This window comes from Suricata suricatta, chromosome 13 (assembly GCF_006229205.1).
Source record: "Suricata suricatta isolate VVHF042 chromosome 13, meerkat_22Aug2017_6uvM2_HiC, whole genome shotgun sequence".
In the NCBI taxonomy this organism is placed as follows: domain Eukaryota; kingdom Metazoa; phylum Chordata; class Mammalia; order Carnivora; family Herpestidae; genus Suricata; species Suricata suricatta.
This window is the reverse complement of record NC_043712.1, coordinates 39,967,748-39,995,129: the sequence shown is the minus strand read 5'-3', so window position 1 is coordinate 39,995,129 and position 27,382 is coordinate 39,967,748. Positions and strand designations below refer to the sequence as shown.

General features: G+C 35.2%; 2 pseudogenes; one reads left to right on the top strand and one right to left on the bottom strand.

Annotated features, from left to right (window-relative positions):
- Positions 1-12,175: 12,175 nt before the first annotated feature.
- On the bottom strand, positions 12,176-18,261 carry LOC115275916 (annotated as a pseudogene).
- Positions 18,262-26,578: 8,317 nt separating this feature from the next.
- LOC115276471 lies at positions 26,579-27,090 on the top strand (annotated as a pseudogene).
- The last annotated feature ends 292 nt before the right edge of the window (positions 27,091-27,382 follow it).

The following is a 27,382-nucleotide window of genomic DNA, read 5'->3' as shown; positions in this document are numbered from 1 at the left end:
AAAGTCTTTGAGAGAACAGATCAAAAAAAAACAATGTCCAACTTGATTTCTGGGTTCAAGGTAATCTTGATATAAAAATGTCAGTAAAGAGGAGATCACGGGCCAGTATTGCTCATAAACCCAAATGCAAAATTCTTCAACAAATTATTGGAAAACTCAGTTCAGCCACATATAAAAACTTTTTAAAAGACATCATAAACAAGTGGAGCATATCATAAGAATACAGGGTTGGTTTGTAAATTTCCAAAATATGTATTGAAATATTGTTTTTAAGAATAAATACTGGGAATTATCCTTATGTCTATAAATAGAAATGTAGAAATACAAAAACATATGATTTTACTTAATGAGTTACAGCAACCATCTACCATGGATATATTTCAGCATGTAATAGTGATTATAAAAGTAATTATTGCATAATGCCACATATTTAAATTTTGACTACTAGAAAATCTTTTCAATTTAATATTTAGCAGTACATAAATGTGTAGTAAATATGCATGGAAACAACTCTGATAGAGGAAAATAAAGAGGAAATTGGGGAAGACTTATACCATCTGTTTTATTTTCTTTTGCATGGTTTTCCCCACCATTTAAATAAAGTGTCAAACATTGTGCTTAGATGTTTTTTTATAGCATTGCGATATCTATCTAAAGCTATATATGCATGCCTACTTGTTTATTATCTATTTGACTGTATATCTAAAATATTTCATATGTGATATGAATACTTGGGTAGGTAAAAATACAGATGCCATAATTTATAGGAAAATTAGCCCTATTTTTTAAGATTATTAGATTACTGCATTATATTTCAATTTGAGACAGATATTTAGGGTAGTTATTATATTTTCTAACAAGTCACTTAACTACTATTTTTCTAGTTATCCAGAAAATATCCAGATCTTTGTCTCTCAGAGACTGAGATCACATCTTTTTAATTAAAATGAATTGACCATTTTGACATTAGAGAAGGAAATCTGCTGGGTTATTATTTTTAAACAGAAATTTATGACATTTAAAATTGTTAAATAATAAATGTTTAATTACTTTTACTTCCTACATAGTATATAAGCATTGCCATTAGGTGGGAGAAAACAAGTCATTTACGCTGTTATTTGCTAACAACTATTTTACTGGCTTGTCAGAAATCATGTCCTTATTACCAAATCCAGTGAACCTATTTTATTCTGTATCTTACTGGATCCTTGTTGAATGTGGCATTCAGGACAATATATATAAAGTTGGATAAAACCAATATATAAAACATTAGTAAAGATAAATGAAATAAAGATTTTTCTCCAATTAAGGTATGATGCACATGCATGCCGAGCAGTCTATCAGTACTCAGATTAGCCACTATGGAATGATTCATGGTATAAATGACTTCACCTTCATGTTCAAAAAGATTTCATAACCTGTGTAGGAGAAGCATAGCTAATTATATGAATGCAGACCTTGTGCTGAATTTAATCAAACAGCGCTACAAACAAGTTAGAATCAAACTAATCACTATTATTAACTAACAATAGGAATATCTAGAAAAATGGGGGGGAGGGGATGATATCGTTATTTTGTTGACATATTCCTGTTGACAAGGGAACCCCAAAAGTTAACTGTACAAGGCAAACATTCAATCCTGACCACCTACGACTTCATGAATTGTATCTTACTGATCTATATAGCATTTATATACAACTTTTTTTTTCTTTAAACTGTTACTTCTAACCAACATTTACACATAGATAACATATTGGACTCTATTCTTAGCTCACAGCTTTTGCCACGGGGTTCATTCTTTGTGGGAGAATCTCATTCACAATTATGGGGGCACTGTTTTCATATACTAATGACTCACCAGGCTTTGTTCCAATAAATTACTTTTTCTATGAGCTTAAGACTTACATCAAAAAGCCAGCCATATTTCTCCCCATCTGTGCTCCCAACATGATATGACGAAAACCTACCTCTAGAATTCCCTGGTATCTTGAGACTGGAATAACTAGACAATGTATCACATGTGTTCATTTTGGTATTCCCAGTATTTAACATACTTCTTGATTCTTAGTGTGCCTAATTTGTGTCTGTATCAACCTACAGATAAATTCTGCTGGATAAGAATATGAGTAAAGTTAGTATTCTTTTCCTTTTTACCTCCATTGGATTTGCCAAGTTAGGTCTCCTTCAACTCATTTTTAAATGATTGAACATGCCAGAATTTTATCCTCCCACGAGAACAGTACTGTCATCTCTTGTCTCAAATTTACTGCATACTGACCCATGGATTTGCCTGGTGCTATGAGGACACAGAGGCAGAGGGTGAGGAGTGTTGGTTGAGCTAGGAGAAGTCACAGAGGCAGAGTATATTCCCACCATTTGCACGATAAGGAGATCAGCTTTTTTTATGGATAAGTAGTTCTCAACAGTTACACTGTCTTTGAGTTACCCTATAAAAGCCAACCTTTTGGGTGACCCCTCATGAGCAAAAATCTGGGATTTTTCCATCTGGGTTGGATACTTTTGTGATTGAGCCTGAGGTAGGAACGACTGAGGTTGAGACTGAATCTCACATGCCAGAAACTGTGTTATTAAAAGTCTCTATATTAACACACTTTCAGCAAAGACTCAAGGACACCTTGATGCAGACTTACAGCACACTTTTTTTTATGCAGACCTCTTTCCTTCCTGAAACTCTTCATCACAATGTTAAGTTACCTCACACTTCCTGATCATCATCTCTGCATCTGTTTTCACAACTCAGCAGCATTGCTGTGGGATCGGGGCACTATGCCACGGGTGAAAAGCCATACTTTTGTTGCCTTTGTCTTACAGATGATGTCTAGCACTACCTATTGTCCAATGTCTGAAAATAATTGTTCCAAATGTCTTTTCAGTGATCTAGTTGGTTTAAGGTGAGTAAATCAGTTTCTATTACTAGGTCATGGCCAAAAGCAAAAGTCAACGTAATCCTTACCCTCTAAAATAATAAATAATACTGTTAATTTTTCAATGATAAAGTTATAGAAAAAACATTTGAAAAAAGTATGTTCTTGTTTTGGACAATGAATTTTTCATTTTTTAGGTGTCATAAATGACTATATGTATGTATACAGATAGAATGAATAGAATATTAATATTGGATTTTTTATTTTAGAGAGAGAGAAAGAGAGCATTAGTGGGAGAAAGGGGCAGAAGAAGAGAGAAAATCCTAAGTGGGCTCTAGGCTCAGGCAGAGCCTGACATGGGACTCAATCTCACAATCCTGGGACCAGAACTTAGGTTGAACAAGAGTTGGAGTTTCAACCGACAGGCACCCAGGTGCCCCAGTATTGGGTATTTTTAAAACAATTCGGATAAAGTTTAAAATAATATTAGATTCATTATTGTGCATTAATAATATATTTGAAGAATTTTTAGCAAGCAATGATAACTAAAAATTATTGATATGTATTCAATAATACATAGCTTACTGAACACCCTATTTTCTCCAAAATACTTGGAAATGAAACAAAAAATGGAAATTATTTTTGATAAAAAATTATTTTAAAGCTTTGATAGCTCCAAAGAATGTTTTTGAATAAGAGTAAATATAATTTGAACATTATGTTTTATGACACTTCTGCCTGAGTATTCTTTATTTTTCTCATTTTTAAAGGAACTAAACTTGAAGATGTAAACAAAAAAACAAAATCTACAAGAAAATGTTAAATATGATAAATATCCAATTTATTGTGTGTGTAGGAATATTCAAATTATTGGTGTTAAGGTAATAAAAGAAGGGACGGGCCAGGGGCGCAATGGATAACGTGTCAGACTACGGATCAGGAGGTAATAAAAGAAAAATAATATTAATAGCAATATTGAAACCAATAAACTTAGCCATAGATTCTCTTGTATTAATATTTAAATAAACTAATGTTAATATAACTTTAAGACCATAATAAGTAAAAAACTCGTATTTTCTCTGAAAAAGGTGGCACTGATTCATTAGTTTTAATGTCTCTGTGATTTTTAAAGAAAGTTATTTCATTTTATCTAAACAATTATAAAAATGTAACACATAGCTAATAAAATGTTGTACTTTGCTAAGCAAGTAATTTGGTTTATTTTCTTTTTATTACTCTTACTTTATGCATTTACAGGGAAAGAAAAATTTGATTTTATTCTTCAATAATGTCTCTATGAAGATCATCAGTCCAAAAGACTTAGCTCTTAGAATTAAGAATATTCCTTTCATAGAGAGGACCTTTCACAAAAGTTTTTGGAATAAATATTTTCCTCAATAAAAAACAGATTTATTCCTGTCAAACTCCTGGAAGTAAACTGTTAGATGGGACTGATTTCCATCATGAGAGACTCTTCACATGCACCTCCAGGCATGTTTTGTCCCTGAGGAGGGTCTTACTCAGTTACATCTTTTATTTACCTTGGCATCCGTGGTGTCTTTCCTGCTCCTCTAGGGGACATTTCCACATTGTCAGTGGAGTACGGAGAGGTTTTGCCCTTGTCCTGCATTGCCTGTGAGTGACATTTCAGTGAACCTGACGCTAGGGTGAAGTTAGAAGGGATAGTGGCTCCCGTGGTAAGATGTATCTTCTAATCTCATCTGTTTCTGCAATAAAGGTAATATGCTAATCATCATTTTTTATTCCTTGTTTTACTCTCAATATATTCAGAATTAGGCTAGGCAAAAAACATTATTTAATGAAAACCACTTTAAAGAGTCCCATAAAAATAATGGTTAAAAATAGAACACCAAACCATGTAGATCTGAGTTTGAATCTCATCTTTAGGTCTTAGATGGTATATCAAGCAAATAAATCACTTTCTCTGAATTTCAATTTTCCTAAATGTAAATGAGACTAAGATATATTATTTACTCTAAGATTCTAGTGAACTACTGGTTTTATAAGCACACCTACCTTTTAATTATAACTTTATAAATATGAATATTTAATACTCATTTATATACTGTTTTAGGAATTAAATAATTTATTTTTATATAGACATATGATAAAAATTTAACAGGAAATATACTAGAGATATTTAAAGTTATTGTATTAATATGATACATAAGGCAGGAAATCTTAGTACCATAATTTTTGCATACTAGTCCCACAGAATATCAAGTATCAATCACTTTAGGGAATAATGGGAAAAAAAAGAGGTTTTGGAAGACAAAAAGAAAAAGAAGTTCTTGAATATTATGAGTCTTACTCTTTGCTGAACATATTCTTTGAATATTCTAGGCATCAGTAAAGAAAGATAAATAAAGAAGGAAGGACATAATTCTTTTTATTCTTTAAAAAAAAATTTTTTATAATTATTTAATTTTAAGAGAGAAAGAACTCAGGCAGGAGAGTGACACACACACACAGAGAGAGAGAGAGAGAGAGAGAGAGAGCGAGAGAGAGAGAGAGAGCGAGAGAGAGAGAGAGAGAGAGAGAGAGAATCCAAAGCAGCATCCAGGCTTTGAGCTGTCAGCACAGAACCCCACACGAGGCTCAAACCCATGGACAGCAAGATCATGACCTGAGCCTAAATTGGCCGCTTAACTGACTGAGCCACGCAGGCGCCCCTCTCTTTTATGTTTATTGCCACTTTCTCTCAGTGTTTCTTACATTTGCCATTGGTTTTCTTTCTAGGAGGCAACATTTTACATTGCAATTTCTTGTGTCATTGGTTCCACTGCTACAGAATAACTTCTTGTTCACTGTATTATGCTCATTAGCTAATGGGCTAATATAACCTTATCTGACTTTTTGTTTATCCAAAATGAGATGGAACTTCTATGCACAGGTGATCTTCCAAAAATTAGCAACTTTTCCTAGAGAACTGAAGGACTAGTGGAGATACCCTTTCTCCATTTTAAAAGTAGAGAAGAATTTTAAATATCTAGCTACAACTGCAGGCAGGAGAAATAGGATGGAACTCTAAACGACAGTTTAGAAAGTGTTGCTTTCTGTTGCTCATCTAACAAAGGACATTTAAAAAAATTAACATTGCACAAATCACAGGATAGTCCCTTGACTATAAAATGAATGTGAACATGTCCTCTGACAGTAACACATTAATATTTGCTAGCTGGTAGCTCTTTTTTGAACCACTGAGACCATTTACCTAAGGGAAACCAATGCAATGATGATAATTTACCACCTTCAACACTCCCCCATTTTCTACCCAATGACTACAATTATTTTTTCTCTGTGGTTAGCCTGTATCATATCATACTCCAATGGAAGTGCTGAAACAAGCAAAAAAGCCCCAGTAATTTATGGTTAGAGATGTGACAAAGATACAGCTTCACAAGGTGCTTATAGTTAATTATATGTATTACCATATCAATAAGGAGCTTCATGCTTATCAGAGTTAACAACAACAACAAAAAAACATGATTAAATGGTATACAAGTTGTTACAATCCAAAAAATTCAAAGATATAAAATGTAAATATCAGGAAAACATGACCATCAAATTGTGCCTCTCAGAAACTATTGGGTGGTAGATTAAATGATAAATAAGATTCCTAACTTGAAATGGTTTCTTAAAGATCACAGATAGGGGGCGCCTGGGTGGCTCAGTCGGTTAAGCGTCTGGCTTCAGCTCAGGTCATATCTCGTGGTTTGTGGGTTCAAGCCCTGCCTTGGGTTCTGTGCTGACAACACAGAGCCTGGAGCCAGTTTGCGATTCTGTGTCTCCCTCTCTCTCTGCCTCTCTCCCACTCGTGCCTCTGTCTCTGTCTCTGTCTCAAAAATAAATAAACTATATACATAAAAAGATCACAAATCTGAAATAGACTTTATGAATACAGTACATTTAAAATGTGACATTCTTGGGGCACTGAGGTGGCTCAGTGGGTTAAGCGTCTGACTCTGGCTCAGGACGTGATTTCACGGCTCATGGGTTCCAGCCCTGTGTCGGGCTCTGTGCTGACAGCTAGCTCAGAGCCTGGAGCCTGCTTTGGATTCTGTGTCTCCCTCTCTCTCTGACCCTCCCCTACTCATGCTCTGTTTCTCTCTCTCTCTCTCAAAAATAAATAAGAACATTAAAAAAATTTTTTAAATGTGACATTCTTTAAGAGAAAAAGAAAAATCTAAAATAATTGCAAAATTGACTGTCATATATTTTATTAACACCCAAACCTACTTTAAGCCTCCTTGAATCATAGTAGGATTTATATTTTATATTATACATACAAATATATAATATACATATAAAATAGATATTTTATAAGAATATATGTGCACTTATATAAGTATATGTATATACTTGTAAACATATATCTATTCAATGCAATAATATATATAAATATTTATATATGACAAGTAGATATTATATATAGAAGGAGATATTTTATTTATATTATATACATATATACATAGAGAAATACACATCCAATAGTGATGTATAGAAGTATATATAGATATCATGTAGAGCAAAGGATGGAAAGGTTATATACACAAAGAAAAAATAAATGTGCTTGGGGGAGATTTTTCTGTGAAACATCCTCTGTATTAGCCATTTTATAGCAGTTAATCTGCTATCCCAAATTATATCTGTGTTTCATAAATATGAGGAGGAGGATAATTACAAGTCCTACCTTATTAGGGTAAACAACAGCTAAATGGTGCGATGATGCTAATTCAGTATGATAGAAAGCAAGACTATCATAATGAAATAAGACTTTCAAATCACATTAGTGTACAAGTAATACTATGCTTCGTGATCATTGTCAACAGCATTATAGTTGGTGGCTAATGGCAGGCATGTCCTGGAAAGAGAACATATTTTATTTGATCAGGTAAGTTAAGAACTGACAAGACAGTACTGTCCTAAAAACTCTCAATTGCTGAGCAAGTTCTTGTTATTTCTGGTTATTTAAGGAGAACCTTAGTGATTTCTTTAGAGACTAATTGGAAAAGAATGAGCTCTCAGAGTTTATCAATTTAAGAAGCAGCATAAATCTTTCTAGTCCACGTGCTCTTCACAATGCCAGTGGGTGATAGTGCACGGATGCAATTTAATGGAGCCATTCCATAATCCCAGTCACACACATCATGTTGTGATGGTGATTAACGTTACAAGTAGGAACCCCCTGTTTAGAATTTGCACTATTTCGGCAAGTCGGTTCTCTTTTTTAAATTTTTTAATTAAATAATAGCCTTTATTCAATTAAAACAGAACCAGGAATCTTACTGTTTAAAACACATTCAATACGCAGTTTAAAACGTTGTAAGGACCAGTGTTTACAGAAACATTCACCCAGGACTTCTGAAGCAGAGGCACCTTCAAACTAATCCTAGAGTTCTTTGAGGTACTTGAAAATTTGCACTTCTGAAAGCTGTATGTTTAGCAACTTAAATATTATATTCATGCCAATTATATATTTAATCGCTTTTTGGTGTGAATTTTCCACATTTATTCAGATTTTTTCATTAGTTTTTTTTTTTATTATTGAGTTTATGTGTATTTCCTTTGAAGTAGGTTCAGTTTTTAAAAGAAAGGATAGTTTGCATGAGAAATGATGGGGAAAAGTCAGTTTCTGCACTTGGGTATTTATTTTATTAAGTGAGATTTGTTTGAATCTCTGAAGTTGTATGTAGATTACATTTACGTTCCTTTTTCTGAAAATGGTTTCTATAGCTTTCATAAAATTATTAGATAAGGTTCTTTATATTGGGGGGATCAAAAACCCAACTTTAGATTCATTCTACCTTTTCACAAGTTAATGGGTCAATTTTGTTGGTAAAATATCTGCAAACTGAGACCACCCCAACCCCCTCACCACGTCACTGTCCCTGTACTTGCAGTGAATAAGAGATGCAGTGATCAGTCATTATCATGAGGTGTATCTGTGACTTACCTGGTGATTTGTGGATTGAAGAGACAGTAGCACTTTATTCACTGTCTTGTACTTAATGCAATTATCACTGCTAATACTGTGTTAATTGAAATTTGAACCATGTTGTGGGAGATTGATATTATTTAACCACAGTAATGGAAACTCCAGCATATAGAAATCATGTAAAGTAAGTACTAGCTGTATTCAATATCCAGTGAAAATATTCAAATATGAAAGCAAAATGTTTCTTCAGGTCAACAAAAGCAGAAAGATTCAGTGACTACTGTATCTGAACTTTTTAGTAATATGGAGGAATTTCTTCAGGCTAAATGGAGATGATAGCAGTATAAGTAAAGAGAAACATGCATTTACAGGGCAGAGAGAGTAAGACTAAATTAAATTAACTAAATATTCCTATTAAAAGTAATTATCCTTGCAACACAGTTCTTTTTATTTTCTTTATTTTTTTTGAGAGAGAGAGAGAGAGACAGCACACGAGTAGGGGGTGGGAAGGGACAGAGAGAGAATCCCGAGTCAATCCTGAACTGTGAAACTATGACCTAAGCTGAAACCAAGAGTTGGATGCTTAACTGACTAAACCATCCTAGCACTCCACAACACAGTTCTTGAATAAACAAAGAATTTTGGTAGAAAATAAAAGCAAATATCCTCACATTGGAAAAATAGGCACTCTTGACTATGAATAGTCTAAAAGCGATTATTTTGAAATATAAAGATACACTTAGGTTTGAAAAGGAAAGGATGAAAAAATATTCATAAAGTAATACAAGAAGGCTGCTTTGTCTTAAAAGAACAACTCTTATCAGAAATAGAAGATAATGTATAATAAATAAAGGCATATCTGTCAGGAACATAATAATGATAAATGTGTGATGTCTAATTAAAGAGTTTCAAAATCAACAAAAAGTAAACTAAAAAAAAAAAAGAGACAAAGAGACAAATACAGAAATACAATTAGAGATTAAATACATACTACATTTGTGACTTCCATGATACTACTTCCTATCTTAAAGCATGTCTCTTGGTCTGTTAAATAAGCTTAATTTCTATCTTGAAAGTTGAAAGTTAAATGTGATAATACATGCAAAGTGTTTATTACAGGGCTATCGGGTACTTAAGGTTTCTGTAAAGAGTAGATTCTAATGTTCCTAGATGCTCAACATCACTTATCATCAGGGAAATACAAATCAACACTACAATGAGATACTACCTCCTACCTGTCAGAATGGATAAAATTAACAACACAGGAAGCAGATACTGGCAAGGATGTGGTGAAACCCTCTTGCACTGTTGGCAGAAATGCAAACTGGCACAGCCACTCTGAAAAACAGTATGGAGGTCCCTCAAAAAGATAAAAATAGAACTATCCTATGACCCAGAAATTGCACTGCTAGGTATTTATGCAAAGAACATAAAAATACTGAAGGGGTACATGCACCCCAATGTTTACAGCACCACTATCAAGATGAGCATAATTTTGGAGAGAGCCCAAATGTCCATCAACTGATGAATGGATAAAGAAGATTGGTATACATATACAATGGAATATACAGTCATCAGAAAAAACGAGATCTTGCCATTTGCAATGATGTGGGTGAAGCTAGAGAGTATTATGCTTAGCGAAATAAGTCAGTCAGAGAAAGACAAATACCATGTGATTTCACTCTTTGTGAAATTTTAGGAAAAGGTCCAGATGAACAAAGCAGAAGGAATAAAAAAAAGAGAGACATGAAGGCAAACCATAAGAGACTGTGAACTACAGAGGACAAACAGGATTATTGGAAGGGAAGTGGGGGAGATGGATTAAATGGGTGATGGATATTAAGGAGGGCACTTGTTAGGATGAGCACTGGGTGTTATATGTAAGTGATGAATCACTAAATTCTACTACTGAAACCAATTACTTTATATATTAGCTAGCTAGAACTTAAACAAAAAATTGAAGCAAAACCAAAAAAATATGCTAATGTTTATTTAAATTAAAAAATTTCTACATTATAAAGAAGAAAGGCCCATTTTAAACTCTTGGAATTAACTATAATGCCTTCTAATTTCAAAAACAACTTTTTTGAGCATTGCCATAGTTTGTTTCTTTTGATTGTTAAAATTGGCATTTTTTCAATAATCCTTGTATTTAATACTCTGCACTTTTGATTCTCGTCCTTCTGTTCTATAGAAATTGGTATTTCAAAGGTTGTGTCACCTTCTACTAGACAAAATGGATCACATATTCTTAGACTACATGTTCTTTGATGTGCTGTTCACAATCATAAAAACTGAACAACCTTTCGTCTTCTGAAATGCTGTTCTCATCTGGCTCCATATCATGCAACACTGAAATGCTTTCATATCTGTGACTTATTTCTCTATCATTTTACTCTTCTCATCTTGGGATGGTGTCTCCCAAGGGTCTGATTTTTTTTATGTGCTCTCTTTCTTTCAAGATATCCACTCGAGTGACTTATTCTTACCAAGTGGTCACTTCACTGTTGATGATTATAATAATCTACACTTTCAGTCTGCAAATAATGGCTTATTCGTTCATCTTAAATTTAAAATAATAACTTATAGACACTATGATTCACTATGCAAGAAGTTGTTCTTTCTTTTCATTAGCAAATTTGGATGTCAGGTTAATTTTTTTTTTTTTACAATTCCTAGTTAATTGAGCATTAGTTAGCTTAACCATAATAAAGTCAAGTCCAAAAGACCCAGAATAGTTATATTTTGCTTCAGTCTCCAAGATTACAGAGGATGCAATCTGCTATTTCCTCAGATATAAGTCATTAGTAAACCCTGTTAAGCTCTGACATGCTTTGTAGGGTTTAGAAAAGCAACAATGTTACAGTAGTAAAAATCTTTTGTGGCTAGGTACACTGGATTATTTGAATTCCAATGTCCAATTATACAAAACTTTAAAACTGTTCCCGCTAAACTGCTTCACCATACTTGGAAATTAGATTATCATATGTTCCAACAAGCAGAGATCTGGACAAAGATCTTTATCAGGCATTTCTCTGGGAGAATGGAAGAATGGGAACTCCTAAGTGACCATGCAGTAGGGACAGATAAAATATGGACAAAAATCCAAGGTAACCAACCAAAAAGCCTTGATTATTGCAGGAATAGCTCAGAGATATTCCTGGTTTGGTTCCAGACAATTCACAGTATAATGCAAGTTAAATGACTTTTTGGTGTCCCAATGTATATGAGTTTTATTTATACCATTCTATAGTCCACTAAGTGTGTAATAGTGTTATGTCTTAAAAACAATATACATATTTTAATTAAAATTACTTTATTGCAAAAGATGTTAACCATCATCTGAACTTTCAGTGAGTCCTAATCTTTTTGCAGGGGTGGGGGAGTGGATCTTGCTTTGATGTTGATGGCTACTGACTGATAAGGATGGTGGTTGTTGAAGATTGGGGTGGCTGTGGTATTTTCTTAACATAGGACAACAGTAAGGTTTGCTACATCAGTGGGTTTTTCCTTTCATGAAGAGTTTCTCAGTTGCAGGCAATGCTGTTTGATAGCATTTTAGCCACAGTAGAACTTCCTTTAAAAATTGGAATCAATCCTCTCAAAACCTGCTGCTGGTTTATGAACTGAGTTTATGTAACATTCTAAATCCTGTGTTGTCATTTCAAATATCTTCACAGCATCTTCATCAGTAGATTCTATCTCAAAAGCCACTTTCATTGCTCATCCATAAAAAGCAACTCCTGATCCAATCAAATTTTATCATGAGATTGAAGCATCTCAGTCACATTTTGAGGCTCCAGGTCTAATTATACTTATCATATTGTTTCCACCGCATCTGTACTTACTTCCTACACTGAATACTGAATTTGAACACCTCACAGTCATACATGAAGATTAGAATCAACTTCTTCCAAACTCCTATTCATATTGATATTTTGGCCTCTTCCCATGAATCACAAATATTCTTAATGGCAAATAGAATAATGAATTCTTTCCCAAAGATTTTCAATTTACTCTACCCAGATCCATCAAAGGAATCTACTGCAGTTACAGTTTTATAAAACATACTCTTTAAATAATAAGACTTGCAAGTAGAGATGACTCCCTGATCTATGAGCTGCAGAATGGATGTTCTGTTAGCAAGCATGAAAACCACATTCATCTTGTATATCTCCATCAGAGCTCTTGGGTGACTGGGTGAATTGTCAATGAATAGTAATATTTTGAAATCAATCTTTCTTTCTGAGCTGTTCTTAACAGCTGGCTTAAAATATTCAACATACCATGTGATAAAGAGATGTACTATCATCCAGGCATTTTTCCATGTATAGAGCACAGACAGAGTAGATTTGGTGTAATTTTTAAGGGCTTTAGGATTTTTGGAATAGTAAATGAACACAGACTTCAATTTAAAGTCATTAGCTTCATTAGCCCAAAAGGAAAGTCAGCCTGTGTTTTGAAATGAGACTTGACTTCTCTGTAGCATGAAACTCCTAGCTGGCATCTTCATCCAATAGTATACTATTTCATATGCATTGAAAATCTGTTTCTTCGCATAGCCACCTTCATTAATGATCTTAGCTAGATCTTCTGGATAACTTGTTGCAGCTTTTACATCAACACTTGCTGCTTTACTTTGCACTTTTATGTCATGGAGATGGCTTCTTCCTTTAAACCTTAAGATGCAACCTCTGCTAGGTTCCAATTTTTATTCGGCAGTGTCTTCACCGATCTTAGCCTTCACAGAATTGAAGAACATTAGAACCTTGCTCTAGATTTGGGCTTGGCTTAAGGAAAGTTAGCTTGTTTGATCTTTCATCTAGACCACTGAAACTTTTGCCACATCAGCAATACAGCTGATACACATTCTTACGATTTGTGTGTTCACTGGAACAGCACTTTGAGTTTCCTTCAAGACTTTTTCCTTTGCTTTCACAACTTTGCTGAATGTTTTGACACGAGAGGTCCATCTATCAGCTTACCTCAGCTGGCTTTCGACATGCTTTACTTACTGAGCTTAATCATGTCTAGCTTTTGATTTAAAGTGAAAGATGTTTGACTCTATTTTTCTCAAACACATAAAAGGCCACTGTAGGGTTATTAATTGATTTAATTTCAATGTTGTTGTGTCTCAGGGAATAGGGAGGCCTGAAGAAGGGGAAAAAATGGGGGAACACTGGTCGATGGAGCAGTTAGATAGAACAAATATATTTATCGATGAAATTTGCATCTTCTAATGGTGGAGTTTTTGTCATCATAAAAGAATTACAAAGATCATTGATGACAGATCACTATAACAAAAATGGAGAAGTTTGAAATGTGAGAATTACTAAAATGTGACACAGAGACCCAAGGTGAATCAATGCTGTTGTACAGCAGCATCCAAAGATTTGCTTGATTTAGGGTTACCACAAATATTCAATTTGTAAAAAACAAAAAACAAAAAACAAAACAATGCATTACCTGCAAAGCACAATGAAGTACAATGAAATAAGGTATGCCTGTCCATCAGTACTCCTGCTCTGCTTATTCCCCACTGTAGTTGTTAAAGCGAATATTTTTACTCTTGTTTTAGATACAAGAAAGCAAGGAGGCAAGCTACCTTTCAAGAAATCTCAATATTCAGTCAAAGTCTAGTAGCTCAAGGTATACATAAACTCCTTAGAGACTTGACAAGTCTTGCTGTAAAAATGTCCAAGAACCATTTTGCTTCTGAGACTTCCAAAAGCATACCTTTAAGACTTCAAACTTTGGTTACATTCCAGCCACAACTTACATTACCATTAATGTGCAATTATAAATGATGACTGTGTATAAAGTGTTATGGTCTAAAGTCATTTGACTTTCCGTTATGATAGGGAGAAAAACTTGCATTTTAAAACAAGTCATGGGTCTTCAGGTTTCTTTGATTTTGCTTTCCAGGAAGTTCCACAGTTTACCTTTTCTTTTACGGTTTGTCTAGACTTTGTCAGCATTGACTTATTGCCACGCTCATCATCATGAGTCTATATTATGAGAGTAGTTCTTTCGTTGGGCTCTAAACCATTCTTTCCCTTTTCCTTCCCATCCATCCTGAAAGCTGTCACCACCTCAGACTTCCTTAAGCAACAGCATCCATCACAGGGCACTAGAGTCCTTTATAAACTACAATGGCTGCAAAGTAAATATTTGTCCAATTACTTGGGGATGTTCTCAGCTTTTTATAATCTGACACCCTTCATTAACCCAACCAGTTTTATCTGTCTCTCCTTTTACGTACATGTTTTAAATACATGCTTGCCACTGTTATTCCTGGTAAATCATGCATTGTTTTCCCTTCTTGTGAACCATCCCTCTCCATAATCCTTTAGTCAGGCTCATACTATGTTTCTTAGGCCACTCTAGAAAATTCTTGCTCACTCTTTCATCTTCAGTTTAAGGTCCCCTTTTGTTAGAAGTTTGCTTACTTTACTGTCCTTCGTGCCTCTACATTTACCTGTATAGTAAATATTGTTTTTTGGATTAAATCTCACTCTTTTGTGCTTGGCAAGGACTCTATAAACCCTATTTCAATTTTGCTAGCTGCCTCCCTGGAGGCCAGGGATGGAGACTAGACTGTTGGAGCAAAGAGAAGGGTTTTGGTTGTCTTGTCCTGCTTCCATTTTAGGCTCCCTTTTTGTTCCTGTCAGCACCACCACAGCAGTATACCTTGGCTTTGGAAGTGGCCATTCACTTACTAATAGCCACTGAAATCAGTGTCCAGTTTTTTTCAACACTCTTCTAACGGTCTTCTGCTTAGTGACACCAGAAACATCCTGCTGGAGCTATCCTTCAAGATCTGGGTCCCTGGTCCATGAGGACCATCCTCTGAGGGCCTCAGATGTCTACCAGGTGTACAGTGTCTCCTCCTCAGAAATTAGAGCCTTAGCTCACGAAACCCCTCCTCTGGGCCTTTAAAATTAAATAAGCTTTAAAAAAAGAGGTCAGAATTATTCACCTATTTGAGAGATATCATGAACTGGGGAGGGGCAGAGAGAGAGAGGGAGAGAGAGTATCTCAAGCAGGTTCTGTACTATCAGCATCGAGCCCAACGTGGGCTCAGACTCACAAACTGCGAAACCGTGACCTGAGCTGAAATCAAGAATCTGAAGCCTGACCAACTGATCCATCAGGCACCCTCAACATCTTTTCTGTTAGCTCAGCACAAACTTTTTCTAGTTACTACCACTGTGACACTGTCATGTTCCTGTTTGCAAGAACAAGTCTCCAACCCTGCTAACCTTTGTTAAAATAACTGAGCGGTATTTGGCTCTGACTGGACCTTGTTTAGTAGACCTCTCTCTCAGCCACCTCTTCCTCCCACATACTCAAATTACGGTATCCGTCAATTTAAGGTATATTGTTTTATATATTGTTTCATATTTGTTTCATCCCCAAGTAGACCGAGTTACTTGAAGGCAAGATATTTTCATTTCTGTATTCCCAGGACAGCCTGTTTGCACAGTATATGTAGCCAGATGCACAATATATATTTGTTAAGTGAATAGAAGAATGACAGTGTTGAATTATTCCAAGTCTCTGTTTCTGTCATGTGGTGATGAAATATCCTGGAGGCCTGACTTTGTAAGCTACATGTCAGAGCAGAATAGGAAGCGGTCTAGCTGGAGGCTGTGAGGAGCATCAACTTATCAATCCCTGACTCATCACTTACCCAAGGTTTCAGCACCATTTAGGTAGAGACAGGATGATAATTTTCTTTTTCCCTCAGAGTATATGCTCCACGAATCCTTCTAAGGTAGCATTTACATCAAAATTTCTCTTGAAAGCCTCCATAAGTTAAACTATATCTTTAAATCCTCTCCTAAGATGAGAAAATATGGAACTTAAAAAGTTCTCTTTAAGTAAAAGTTATACTCAATTGGTGTTAATATTAATTGGGTAATAAAAAATTAACATAGTCACATATTGTCCTAATATTTTTCAAATTGTCATTTGCCTTTCTTATGATTTTTAAATACAGCACCCTATCCATTTAGTAGACTTAACTGAAAATATTCATTTTGCATTTATTTTAAGCATTTTGCTATTTTTAAAATCCTTTTTTAATAAAGATATTGTAAAACCTGTTCTTTTCATATTTGTCCAAAATTCACGTGATATTGTCTGAATTATAATAAAATGAAAATATGTCTCAGCTATTTGGGCCACATAGCCTGCCCAAATACAACATTTATGTGCCATTTTCACGAAGCAAATCTCTCAGTTTAAATAAATATTAGAGGCTTAATATAATGATGAAGAATAAAAGCATGATTTTAAAAATCTATTTAATATATGCACATAGTCATGTGAATGTAATATTTTCATGCTTTTCTAGTCATGTTCTCAAAGAGAACACCAAGGTATATGTATGGCGCATTCTCACTACAATTATTCTATCATTATTTTTTCTATTGTACTTTTTAAACTAGCTCTCATTTTTTTCATAATCCCTGTGGTGAAAAATCAACCTAAGATTATTTGTCAATGTCTTTTTAAAACTAGATCATATAGGGGCTCCTGGGTGGCTCAGTCAGTTGAGCGTCCTACTTCAGCTCAGGTCATGATCTCACGGTTTGTGGGTTCGAGCCCTGCGTCGGGCTCTGTGCTGACAGCTAGCTCAGAGCCTGGAGCCTGCTTCAGATTCTGTACCTCCCTCTCTCTCTCTGACTCTCCCCTCCTCGTGCTGTCTCTCTCTGTATCTAAAAACAACAACTAAATCTTACAAAGAGGAAGAATGGTCATTTCAGTATGTAGAAAAACCATTTTGCTTACACATGGTCAATTCTACAAAGCTTTTTCTCAGATAACATGAAAAATTGAGTGTACGCTCTCTTCATTCAACAGTGAACTAATTCATCTTTTCCCCCTCAAAAGGGATAATTGCTTATGTAATTCATTCTGTTTTTTATGTGTACGACACCATCTCTTTAGGAGCAAGGGCTCCATCAATATTATGGGCTCAAGAGTTCAGATGGTTTTTCTCTTGAAACAGCTAACTATAGTTATATATAATCTGTATGTCGTTCTCCATTATTGTGATCACCGTCAGACACGGAGGCTCACACAGTAGGATTCAGCAAGGACAACAATTAAGCATCTTTAGCTCATCTAGCTGTCCACAGGATTGTGACTTGCCTCAACAATGAGGCATAAAATATACATTAAGAGTCTAGCGACGTGGAGAGTATAAATGGAAAGATACAAATTACAAAATCTGTACAAATCAATGGGACTGTCTAGGAAAAAGCTGTATCAGGCAGCATAGTGGCTATGAAAATAACATTCTTCCCCAGGGGTTGATAAGTGTAGCATAATGAGTACAACCTTTAGAGCCAGCAATTAGTCTGCCGTGCAAGGCCTTCAGCAGAAAATGGAATTACCAACAAGATCCATCTTGATCAAAAAGCCATATATGGTGTTAATGAGTAGCCTTTGTCTTTTCTTTCTTATTGGCTTTACAAATTTAAGAGCAACCCAAGTTGATTTATGTGAAATAGAAGGAAAGCGTTGCTTCTACTTGGAGAACAGGTGGTTGTGTCCATGTTGCCAAGTTGTTCAAATAGCTGTTAAGCTAATTTTTGTGTTAGCTGTCAGTTTGAGACAATACTGTAAAGATTTAAAAGTAAAATGTATTTCTGAACCTGAGAGTTAAGTGTTTATCCTATCATTATGGGCCAATCATGTTTGAAACCAATCTTTTTGCTTTATAGGCAAGGAAAGATCGAATTACAATTGGAAGATGAAGAAATATGACTCTGGTTATGTGCTTTTCTTCCTTCCAGGTTTCTTTATATTATAGATACCCATGTTTTCATCCTACCACAGTAGATATGATGTGAGAGAGGAAAGGTCAGTTCATGCATGCTGTAATACCAATAGGCAGTAAGGGTTGGTGATACCTTAATCATTAATTTTCTAGAAAGTTTACTCTTGTCTTAGGTACTTGGAAAAAATGGAGTCATCCTTCCTGTCTCAGCTCAAAGTTCAGATTTCTTTGGCCATCGTCACTGGTGCAAGCAGATGAGTGCTTGCATCTATGTGTAGCATCTTTAGTATATTGTGCTTCTATTTTTACATTTAACTACATGTAGACTTTGAGTTGCTTTATCTATTCGTCTTTGTTGTTGTATCCATTGGCCTGACACAGTGACTGTACATAGTTAGCACTTAATAAAGCCCATTCAATGGTTGCAAATATTAATTTCAGAGTAACAATATTTTATGTAAAATTACTTTGTCATTTGCATTTTTGGGAGAGAATTTTAGCCCACAGAACACAAAATGGGGAGAGGATTTTGGTGCAATGGAACTCTTCCAAGCATCCCAGAAGTTTACGCATGAAATATGATTTTTCTTCATCATTTCCTTTCCTGTGAAGGTTGAGAACTTGTTACATCACATTACTGCCTTTATATTGCACTGGTCACTGGATTGAATTTGTTCTTCATTCCTTTTTCCAGGACACGGTTCGAGGGCTTCTGATGAACTCAGCATCCCTGTAACTGATACTCTGGATCTAGGTATTCTTCAAAGCTCTGGGCTTCTGCTATTAGCACATGGTAATTTCCTACTCTCTAACTTATAAGTGAAGGTAATCTTTCTTTACTATCAGTATTCTCTCCCTAGAGCTGTATTTATGAATATTTAAATAATAATTTGATTTTTATTGCTTATGTACCATCTTCTGTCTTCCCTGTTAGGTTATTTCTATCTGGGGAGACACCCAGATTCTCCTAATAATGACAGTACTCAGCTTTTGGAAATATAACAACTGGCAATGGCAATTTGTTATGGAGATTAGGCCTTGCTTGGCATACTGAGTAACTGCTGTCAGTTTACCTGATGATTATCCCCCACCTAGAGTGGGCAAGTCTAATGACGTGTCCTGGAACCTTCTACTCTCATCCAGGCCCCATGACGGGCCCTGGCCACTTCCATCAACAGAGACTACTCAGTTGAAAGACATGGGAATAAGGGAAGAGAATAGTTAGCTAGGAATCAAATCAAAGTTTTCTTTCCTCAGACGATCAAGACTATTAGAACAAGAAATAAATCTCCTTATTTGTTTTTTGCAACTCCTGTTCTAATGAATATCTGAGAAACTATCAGACTATTTAAACCCAAATTTTGACTTTACAGTGACATAATATTTACTTTTCATTATTTTTAACTTAATTTCACAACTTTCAGTATCTTTATATTTGTTAATAATCATCAACATATATCTGAATATGATAATTTAATAATTGTTGATTGTTTGCTAAGCACATACAATATATATTATCATGAAATCATTAGTAACCTACCTAGGAATTTTGCTAATCACTGATACTACCCTTGGTTGTAATAATTGCCATTTTCTTTTCACTGATTCAGTTGTTACTCTTTGGAGATCTATAAAGAACCAAAACCTTCACATATTAAGTCCAGGAAGTCCATAAATATGAGAAGAAAAAAAATCATGCCTTTATGTTCAGTAACCAGTTAAGCATTTTCTTCACATTCTCATGATTATAGGCAACAAACTATACAGTATTAATAACTGTACCTTGATCATCAAAAGATATTAAAGATATATTCATTCCACATTACAGTTGTTTTCTTCTGTAATTGTATGGAATATGTATGTATTTAAGTTATTCTGCTAAATGGGTCCCTGGGCTTCACCATCCACCCAAAGGAGTACACAGAACAAAAATTTTAATAATATCTGCTCTAATGCTTTTTTCATATGCTTACCTACTTACACAGTCCCTGTGTATTAAAACTTCTTGTGGATACCTTGAATGTTTCCTCCTAGAAAACTCTCAAGACCCAGATCAGCAATATTTGATACTGTTTTTTAATGTTTATTTATTTATTTATTTAGAGATAGAATCTGTCATGGAGAGGGGCAGAGAGAGAGAGAGAGAGAGAGAGAGAGAGAGAGAATCCCAAGCAGGCTCCACACTTCCAATGCAGAGCCTGTCATGGGGCTCGAACTCACAAACCATGAGATCATGACCTGAGCCACAATCAAGAGTCAGGTGCTCAAATGAATGAGCCACCCAGAAGCCTCTTGACACTGGTTTCTTTATGGTTTCTGGATGTTCTAGTGAAGCAAAATATGTTGTGACAAAATGACATTCCATGAAATTATAGTCACACTATCAAAACCAACATTTAGGAAAAAGGTCATATAATTATCAAAACCATGTGTATTTTCTATATACTTTATAAAGCTTATTTACATTCTGTCTTGGCCTTGCTTATATACCCACTACAAGCACACACAGGACACAAACCAAAGCAAATCACACATATATAATATATATACCTTAGAGTTTTAATTGCAGCATATTCTTTGACAGTTTTTATGCCTTCCTTCACAGCTCCAGCCAACTGGTTAGTAGCACAACATGGCCTCACCAGAATGTTCTGTAACGTCTATTACCTGTCTCATTATTAGGATGGGAAAAGGAATATCAAATTATAACCAAATAATAAAATAAAACCTCCAAGAGCTAATATAAATATATAATGTTATCAAAGCTATAGTCGAGTGACGTGATAGTTTTAGAAGAGTTAATCCCTCAAGCAAAAGTTTCAGTCAGTTTATATTTAGAAGCTGAAAAGCTGGTCTTAAAGTTATATGGAAAAAAAGATCTATGATAGCCCAAATGTGTTTTAAAGGTAATACACAGATCAAGGGAGAAAGTGTCTTCAACAAATGATGCTGGGAACTAAGGATTAACACACGAAAAAAAATCTACAGACTTTCACCTTATTTTATAGTAAAAAAGTGAATGCAATCTAAATTACAGACTTAGATGCAAAAGCTAAAATTATAAAGGTTTTAGAATAAAACAAGGAGAAAGTCTTTGTGAGTTAGAACAAGTAAAAATGTCTTAAGACAAAAAAACAAGGAACTGTGAAAAAATAAGTGGCAGTTAAGTAAAATTAAAAACTTTCCTTTAGAAGTTTTTATTGGGCAAACAAAATTAAGGCTGAAAACTTGACAAAGTATTCACAGTAAGTATATTTGATAAAGGACTGACCAAGGATAAAAACACTTAGGAGATGAATCAGTTCCAAGAGGGCAGAGGGCCAGTAGTTTTGGAAAAGCACAATTTGTTGTCATGTTTTCATGATTTTTGCATCTTACCTCTTAGAACATTTTGGATAATAAGGGGATGTACATTTATACACTCAATCCTCTTCTCTTTTATTTTGATAATCAGGAAGCTCTTTAATGCATATGAGAATACCTATAATGCACTAAGTGTAAAACCTACACAATTATTGTGTTGTAAGAATTCTGTATAAAATCTGGATACAAGTCCTTTTTCAAATATACACATTGTGAAAAACAAAACAAATATAATTATTGTAAATAACAGAAGTCACCTGTCTATGAAGATTCTGATAAGCGACAGAAGTAAAACAACATAGGACACATATTGCAGACTAATGTATCTAATACTTAGAGTAACATAGAGCAAGTGAAAATTTAATTTGAATATTAGAGATTTGTTGCAATATTGTAGTTTATATCTTTCTCTAAGGAATTTTTTTAATTTAACATTTATTTATTTTTGAGAGATAGAGAGAGAGCACAGCAGGGAAGGGGCAGAGAGCTGGAGACACAGAATCTGAAGCACCAGGCTCTGAGCCCTGAGCTGTTAGCAGAAAGCCTGATGCAGGGCTAGAACTCACCAATGGTGAGATTATGACCTAAGCCAAAGTTGGGACACTTAACCAACTGAGTCATCCAGGCGCCCCTGCACTAGGGAATTCTTAATGATCATTTCTTCTTCAAGGGTTAGTACCCACAATTTTGCTTAGAAGTTTTTCTCTAAAACCTATGTCTTTTCTTTCCAGTTTATCTGATTACTGGACTGGGTCATTTTTTCTTCATGGATTCTTCACAGAAAAAGGAATTCTTCTCTTCAGTCTGTAGAGAAATTTAGATTCCACCTCCTTTGCTTCTAGCCACTATTATCTATGCTCCAGAGGTTATGACAGGATGTATAAAAAATTTACTGAAAGTCATTTTTTTAAGCCATGATGCTATTCCTCATCTCGATATTTATCTGTGCATCCAAATAAAATGAGGAATAGGATCATGGACTTACTAAAAATTTGAATTTTAAAGCAAATACCCTATGTATGCATGTTAGCACATTAAGAAAGTGTTGAATGAAGGCTTAAAGTCCAGCTGCCTGGATTTAATTGGAATTTTTTGAAGTGGTTAATTGGAATTTACTTCTTCCATAACTTAGGTAAGTTACTTGCTTTCTGTGTGTTTTGGTTTATATTCTCTAAAATGAAAGAATGGTACCCATCCAGTAAAGGTGACAGAGGATTATGGAGACAGTCCATAGTCCATGAGAAGCAAGCAGAACAATATGTAACATACAGTTGATTTCTGAGACTCAGTCAGCACCTTCCCTTCTAGGCTCATGGATAATTTACTGCCAGTGTCTTTTTTGATTAATTGGCATTCATGTCATTATGTATGTACTAAGAATAAATAGAAAACTTTAAGAACTGGCAGAACGTCCTTGAAAAAAAAATGATATCCTACTTTATTATAAGATAAACTGTTTTAAAATTGCTCCATGACCCATGACTTATCTCTTTTTTAATGCAGATTTTCATAAATATTAATCTATCACATGTTTTGTGGTATATTTATAACATGTTCCATGTCAGACTGAAGAGGTAGGCTAAGCTGAAAATTAAAGACAGGGTGTGAGTGAGGGAGGGACACAGAGAAGACACAGAATCTGCAGCAGGCTCCAGGCTCTGAGCTGTCAGCACAGAGCCCAGTGCGAGGCTCGAATCCATGGACTGTGAGATCACGACCTGAGCCGAAGTCAGATGTCTAATTGACTGAGCCAACTAGGCACCCAGTTTGATTTTTTTAGAACAAACTTGTGGTCAACTTTAAGCTGCAAATTATACATTTTAACCAATTTAATTCAGTTCATGTTTCAAGATGAAAGATTTTTGCTATCTTTGCTTAAAGTATCAAAAGCGTTTCAAAATATTTTTAGTAAACAGCCCCAATTTCTTGGAAAATTTCATTCAATTATATGTAACTTTACTTTTTACAATTATCTTTGACTACCTACAGGCTCGTTCACTTCGTCATCAGCTATGGACTAGAAGAGGCCCCAAGGTCCTGAGTCCGTTCAGGGAAATATCCTGAACAGAGTCTGTTTATGAAATTGAGGTTGGCTTCCACTGGGAAAGATCTACTCTTCATGTGTGTCTTGAGTCACTAACATTCCAGAGGAAGTATAGTACTTTCCTGAAACTGTTCTTTTATTCCCCCCTCCTCCCTTTCCCCCATCTATCCTATAGCATTTAGGAGAGGGCTTTTAGGCTAGCATGAGGGAAAAAGAAAAAAAAAATAGTTTTTGATAAGATTGAGTGGTTCTAAATAATTTATTGCAGCAATCAATATCAGAGTGGAGGCAAATGCGATCCTCTTTTTGATATATGGCATATAACTATTTCATAAGGATTAAGTCAAGATTATCCTTAGGCTAAAAATACATTATGGACAGAAGGACACTGACAGAACTCCAGGGTCTTCCATTCACTTAGCAAAGTAGGTTTTAACTGTCAAAAATAATGAGGATAGCTTAATCTAGGATTAAAACCCTATTAAATATTAATTTATTGAAAATTAGAATGTTACTGTGCACATTATCATGAATATACTTCTACCAATAATGAAACTCGTGGACAAAAACATTCTTTTGAAACCTATTCTCATCAATAATATTGTGTCTGTACACAACATCTAGGAGATGGTTAGTCTCTGATTTAAAAAATTGGCAGGTATTTTCTTCTTTTAGCTTAAATAGGAGAACTTTTGCAGAAACATTAAGCTAATTAAGGTATAAAGAAAACATGTGCATACTTATTTCTATTAATTCTCCTCTTCTAAAGGAGAGAAGCAATCCTGGAGTTCCTTAGTTGACCATGTTGGGAATACTAAACATGGTTTTCATGTAAACCTCTAATCAGTAGTTTTATTATTCTGAACTTGGGTCACAAATTTAAGAAGAGCATTAAGTATCAAAAAGAATCGTCAAGGGGCATCTGGATGGCTTAGTCGGTTAAGCATCCAACTTAGGCTCAGGTCATGATCTCACAGTTTGGGGGTTTGGCCCCATGTCAGGCTCTGTGCTGACAGCTCAGAGACTGGAGCCTGATTCAGATTCTGTGTCTCCCTTTCTCTCTGCCTTCTCTCTGCCCCTTGCTTGCTTATGCTCTGTCTCTCTCTGTCTCAAAAATAAATAAAACATATAAAAATAGTGGTCAAAAAATACAGTTTATTAAATAATTATGTACACATAATAATTGGGGTATGACCTTGACAAATGATTAGAGACTAGATTTAGAAGAACAGTAAGTAAGCACAAGAGCAAGTGAGAAAAATTATGAGGAAATCTAGTTTTTCAAGAGTACCTAACTTTTTGTCAAATATTATTCAGGATCACGCCAAAGTGCAGTGAGTTAGCCCACTCATAGGAAGCAGTTTTGCATCTAGGCTTACGTAAAGTAACTTTTTAATGCTTCTTCTGAAGAGCAGATGGGTTATGCAAGGTTAAGTTTTCTTCTTGGTATAGATTTTCATCATTCTTACTAATTATCTTTTAATTATGTTAATAGATTTTAATAAATGTGTATAGATGGATTCAGATGACAGTGTATTAACTTCATCAGTATGAAATACATAAAATAATCTCTTGTGATTTCATCTTAATGGGAGTGTTATGGATGCATCAATAAGAATTATACAGACAGGATATATAAATAAAACTAGGCTTAGTTACATTAGAGTTTCCTTATGAATTATAATATTCATAGAAGCTGTATTGTCAACCAAAGATTTTGGGTAACCAAAAATGATTCATTTATTATCTTTAGTCAGTATTGGTCTGAAGTACTGAAATCCTTCGGGGCTTATAATTACAGAACACCACAATCACAGAAACTGAGAAATTGATATACACATTTTGAGTTAGTTTGTATACAATAGTAAGTCTATATGCAGCATTGCCTCAGGTTTACAAGGGATAAATCTTTTAAAATATCATTTTAGTTATAAATAGGTTTGCATTTTCATGATCTTACATAAAATCAAATGTTACACTATCACTATATTTCACACTATAAAAGATCAAAGGGAAGATATTATAGCTGTTTTTAAGCCATGTTGTCAAATCATTTAAATTTTTCCAAGAACTTAAACTTCACTAGAGGTATTATATAAACATTAGATTCTTTAACTCTATGTGGCAACTTTTTGAAAAATCGCAAATTACTATTACAATTTTATGAGTACTGAGCTAATATTCATTCACATAAGTTTGTTTTCCACCTAAGAATTTGCTATCATTATCTTAAATTGTATTACCTTAGTTGGCTGTGAGAACATTTAAGTTTTCTTTTTCTTTTTAGGAGAAAGAGGGAGGGGCAAAGGGGACAGAGAAAGAGAATCTTAAGTAGGCCCCATGCCCAGCTCAGAGCCCAACATGAGGCTCAATCTGAAGACTGAGATCATGACCTGAGGCGAAATCAAGAGTTGGACCCCTAACTGACTGAGCCACCCAGGTGCCCCGTGGCCAGAACACTTTAAATATTGGAAGTTAGATTAGCTCCGCCTCCATTGTTAGTACCTCGCGAGATTTCGCGGAGGCTTCCCTCTTTCTCCTGGGTCGCCAATATGCCTTCCAGACTGAGGAAGCCCCGGAAACTTCGGGGCCACGTGAGCCATGGTCACGGCAGCATCGGCAAGCACCGGAAGAACCCAGGAGGTCGGGGTAATGCTGGTGGCATGCATCACCACAGGATTAACTTTGACAAATATCATCCAGGTTACTTTGGAAAAGTTGGTATGAGGCATTACCACTTAAAAAGGAACCAGAGCTTCTGCCCAACTGTCAACATTGATAAACTGTGGACCTTAGTCAGTGAGCAGACAAGGGTAAATGCTGCCAAAAACAAGACAGGAGCTGCTCCTGTCATTGATGTGGTGCGATCGGGCTACTACAAAGTTCTGGGAAAGGGAAAGCTCCCCAAACAGCCTGTCATTGTGAAGGCCAAATTCTTCAGTAGAAGAGCTGAGGAGAAGATTAAGGGTGTTGGGGGAGCCTGTGTCCTGGTAGCTTGAAGCCACATGGAGGAGGTTCATTAAATACTAAAAGTGCTTTTCTCTTCTGGTCTGGGTGTAAGTTCTTTAGCACCCCTACCTCTCTATCTGTACATTGGAAAGCCACCTAACAGGTTCCAGGAGTTAAGGGTATGAAAGTGTGTTTGTGTTGATAGCATATATGTGAATCTTAGAGTTGAAAGGCCTATTTTGCATTGTGTGTACTCTGAAAATAATGAGTGCGAGAATATACCCTTAACTGTTATGCATGGCTCAAAGGGGGGAGATTAAGGGTTTTTATGTGTGTTGGGATTGTTAAGTAAGCAGTACACCCAATGTGCAGCCTGAACTCACAACCCAGAG